Source organism: Galeopterus variegatus, unplaced genomic scaffold (genome assembly GCF_000696425.1).
Source record: "Galeopterus variegatus unplaced genomic scaffold, G_variegatus-3.0.2 Scaffold45200, whole genome shotgun sequence".
Classification (NCBI taxonomy): domain Eukaryota; kingdom Metazoa; phylum Chordata; class Mammalia; order Dermoptera; family Cynocephalidae; genus Galeopterus; species Galeopterus variegatus.
Genome location: NW_007771311.1, coordinates 501 through 5,378, shown reverse-complemented (window position 1 = coordinate 5,378; position 4,878 = coordinate 501). Strand labels below are relative to the sequence as shown.

Sequence of the window (4,878 nt, the reverse complement as noted above, 5' to 3'; positions counted from 1 at the left end):
GGGAGCGCCACCGCGCTTCCCAAGCGGCGCACTATCCAGTGCGCCACCGGGCCGGCCCTTAGATGGGCAATTTTTAATGACATAACATTTGGATAGGGCATGAGACATCCAAATCATCTGCACCAAAAAAACACAGCATAGGGAGGGAAAGGACTATAGTTGCACAGAAGGAAGATGAGCAGGAATAAGAATAATTATCTTAGAATGTAATTCAGAGAAACATCCTTTTCCTAAAAGGTTTAATGAAATGCGATAATAAATCACATACCCGAGGATCCCAGACAGGCAAATTCAAATTGCTTTCTTCTGGTTGCTTCAGCAGCACTGGATTTGGCCATTCCCTAACATGAATAAGGCAAATTAACTCACATAGGATCTTACTTCAGGTACTCTGTGAAATGTTAGAATCATTAGATTTGTTCCAACCTTCATACAATAAATGTTCTGAGTATTTAGGATTAAAAAAAAATGGGTGAGGGAAGAAAGTATACAAAGAAAAGGCTGCTTATATTTTGGTTCTCTGAAAGGGCAAATATTACTTTGCCCATTAGCTGTAACTAATTTACATCTAAATCTCTCCTTTCCTTCTCACTTGCTTTCATAGATTTAATTCTGATAATTTAATAATAGTAGCAGCTAATATTTACTGTAATCAATGCAGTTATTGTGATTATCATCTTCATGTTACAGATAAGGAGAGCTTAAACAACCTCGACATAGCTAGTAATTCACACAGCCAAATCTATTGTAACCACTTATGCAAGCTAAAGGCCCACATTTACAGATCCCTGGAAGAAAGCACCATCTGGATGTCCCACCATTGTCTCAAATTTGATGTGTTTTTAAACTTTTAACATAAAAAAGGAATGGAAAAAATACAGAAAATGTCTATATGTAGCTCTTAAATTTCCAAATAAATTTACATGTAGAGAGAAGTTAGTAAATAATCAAAGTATGTATATGAATACTTACCACTTGGAGAAAACTAAGAAGAACTTATGAACTAAAGTAGAAGCAGCTGCATTTGGATATAACTGGCAAGTTCTTGCAACTAGCATTGCCCAGGAGACACCACCAAGGAATCCCAGCATGTTGGAATAAATACCACGTCCTAAGAAAATTGATATATTTTAAAATTATTGATAGGACCTACCATCCATGATATTCAACAGGATAACTTCATTCTTAAGACTGTTGCTTAAATCTTTTGCCCTATAGAAACATTAAAATCAATAATCAGACCTTCACACTAGGGCCACAATCTATTAGTAAACCTTAAGTTGCTTATCTTACCCTCCTTTTTGCCCTCTCATACAGACACCTCAGTTCCAACTGCTCAACTGGGTGGTACTGACATTACATTGAAATTCCCCATCTTTCAACATTTAGAATCAAGAAAGAAATCAAAGGAAAGAGGAAAGACATCTGGAGGGTATACAAGTAGGGAAGAATGAACATTTCATTAGTGATCCTATTCATGGCTATTTTTGAATCAAGTGTAAAGTTGGGGGCTAACTTCAGTATTTCACAGAATTTGGATATCTCTCCATAAAACAGAATACACCATTGATATTACTCAACTCTCATATGACTGCTTCTTATAGCAATCTATAAAAAATTATTACCATATTTCATCAGACCTAAGATGCCCTCCATTATATATGTGGCATTATGTCCCACTAATTGAGCAAGAGAAAAAAACTACAAGGTACAAATTTCAGACATGTTAAATGTGAAAAATATGGATATAAGAACTGACAAAACATGGCATTTAATCTATATGGAAAGACAAACTGTTCATGTTATCCTTTACTGCAAACTACTTCATCCTAACTATATAAGGTACTTGAGCCCAAGAACAAATTCTACTTGCTTAAGGTCTTTTTAGACCTGAAGTGTCCAATATGGTAGCCACAAACCACATGTGACCATTTGATTTTTTTTTGCAACAGCTTTACTGAGACATAATTCACATACCATAAGATTCAACCATTGGGGCTGTCCCGTGGCTCACTCGGGACAGTGTGGTGCTGATAACACCAAGGCCACGGGTTTGGATCCTGTATAGGGATGGCTGGTTAGCTCAGTGGGTGAGCATGGTGCTGACAACACCAAACCAAGGGTTAAGATCCCCTTACTGGTCATCTTTAAAAAAAAAAAAAGATTCAACCATTGGGGCTGTCCCGGGGCTCACTCGGGACAGGGTGGTGCTGATAACACCAAGGCCACGGGTTTGGATCCTGCATAGGGATGGCTGGTTAGCTCAGTGGGTGAGCATGGTGCTGACAACACCAAACCAAGGGTTAAGATCCCCTTACTGGTCATCTTTAAAAAAAAAAAAAGATTCAACCATTGAAAGTACACAGTTCAATGGTTTTTAGTATATTCAGAGTTGTGCAACCATCACCATAACAAATTCTAGAACATTTTCATCACCACAAAAAGAAACCTTTAATAGTCACACTCCTTCTCTGTTCTCCCAATCCTCCCAGACCTAGACAACCAATTTACCTTCTGTCTCTACAGATTTGCCTATTACAGACATTTCATATAAATGGAATCATACAATATGTGGTCTTTTATGACTGGCTTCTTTCACTTAATGTTTTCAAGGTTCACATATGTTGTAACATGTACCAGTACTGCATTCCTTCTTACTGCCAAATAATATTCCATAGTATGGATATACCACCTTTTGTTTACCCATTCATCAGTTTATAGACATGTGGTTGTTTCTGCTTTTTGGCTATTATGAATAATGGTGCTATGAACATCTGTGTGCAAGTTTTTGTGTGAATATATGTTTTCACTTCTTTCAGGCACTATTTCACTCTAAATTTATTGAAATGAAATAAAAATTTTAAAATTCAGTTCCTCAGGTACACATTTAAAGTGCTCAACAGCCGCACAGTTACGGTATTTGACAGCACAGATATAAAGCATTTCCATAATCACAGAAAGTTTTATTGGAGAGTGTTGTTTTAGACTATGTAAAACCTGGTGCCAGAAGTGCAGCACTACTTAAATATAGTAACAAATAAACAGAATGTGCTCTGCCAGCTCAGGATTAGGCAAAGGCCTTTTACAAACCATATTCTATGTACATAAACTAAGTGCAGTTCCAGGCTTTATTAGAAAAGTGTTATAAGATCTTTACCTTATGTTAAATATGGAAAATATGCATTTAAGAATTAACAAAACATGGTATTTAATCTGAAAGGAAAGAAATTATTCGTGTTATCCTTCACTGCAAATTACTTTATCATGACTATATGATATTTGAGCCCAGGGACAAATTCTACTTGCTTAAGGCCATTTTAGCCCTGCACTATCCAAGCCAAGTTAAAACCCTGATCACTGTAGGCTCCTCACTTAATAAACGTACTGAACACCTACTATACACCAGATTCTTCGCTGGTGATGGGGATACAAAGATGCGTAAGATGGTCCGGCCCACAGGGAGCTCAAAGACCAGCGAAGATTTCAGTCTTCAAGTTCTGAATTATTCTGACTGCCAGGCTGAAACTTAAGATGGAAAATCAAGGAGCTTTTTAAGTTTTCACCCAAGGGAGAAGGAGGTCGAGTCACATATCAGAATATCATAACCACTGCACCTGAAAAACCACTATTTTAAAGTTTATTGGCCCTCAACAGGCTCAAAGTTTTCACATGTGCTTCTATCACTGGCCACAGAAAATTAGGATTACATAATGCAAACATAGAAGACTTGAGGTACTTACGTTTTGCCCATAATTTGACAGCTCTTAGGGTGAGTCTAAAAGTTTCTTTATTTGGCACTAAATGTAAAATTTCATCAGTAACTCTACATCCTGAAAAAGACAAAGTGTACATTTTTTACTATGCAACAAAACTCAGTTAATTTAAATGCCCTCCTAACTTCCAGACTCTCAAAACCTAAAAATATGAAAGATAATAAAACATCAGGGTTTATTTTCTGTACATATTTGAAATTCAGCACTTACATATGAGAAATCACTTTGCTTTTGAAGACTTAAAAAAATACATGGGTATTGCAAGCCAATATTAAAGTAGAGATGGGACTGAGTATATTTTTAGTTTTCTTACACATTTGATTTCGTCAATCAAATGCCTCAAGGGTTATAAAATTGCTATTGCTTTAATGCAAACCTTATCCACACAAATACTGTGATTTATTGTTACATTCCATAAATATAGCAAAGTGCAATGATTACATTAAACAAAAGACACTATAATCCAGTGGTTCTCAAAGTGTGGTCTGTGTACCCCTGGGACTCTGTAAGGCCAAACCTATTTTTCTAATACTAAGGCTTTCTTTGCCTTTTGCACTGTTAACATTTACACTGATGGTGCAAAAGCAATAGTGTATAAAACTGCTGGTACCTTAGTAGTGAATCAGGGCAGTGGCAACAAACTACTAGCAGACAATACATCTTCACCACCACACACTTGCAGTTAAAAAAAAAAAAAAAGGAAAAGAACATGTGCAATTATGTGAGTTGTAAGATGAACTACCTTCTTTTTTCAAAGAACACCAGTTTTACTTGAAAGAATGATGGACAGTTAAACTATGGTAATTCGCATTTGGGTATTCTTCAGATATTTCCTAAAAACTGAACAAACTGAGCCCCTCACTTCAAGGAAAGCAAATAGCAAAATTTGTTGCTAAAAATATAATTTAGGCTTTCAAGTTAAATTATAATTTGGACAACATGTATCTGCTACTGTGAGCTTGACAGCTTTCCAATACTTAAAAAGTTTTCTAATAAAATTGATGGTGGTATTAATGAATTTAATAAAAAAAAATATTTTATGATAAAATGTGTTAACATTTATTCGTTTTTTTGGGGGGTGGCTGGCCAGTACGGGGAATTGAAC

The 4,878-nt window shown here is 36.1% G+C and overlaps 1 long non-coding RNA gene across 1 annotated transcript; it reads right to left on the bottom strand.

The window, feature by feature from the left end:
* Window positions 1–265: 265 nt before the first annotated feature.
* On the bottom strand, window positions 266–3,825 carry LOC103584137. Its single transcript, XR_549935.1, has 3 exons — window positions 3,741–3,825; window positions 973–1,111; window positions 266–341 (listed from the first exon to the last, which is right to left on the bottom strand). It is a non-coding gene; the product is annotated as an uncharacterized LOC103584137 (long non-coding RNA).
* Between the last annotated feature and the right edge of the window lie 1,053 nt (window positions 3,826–4,878).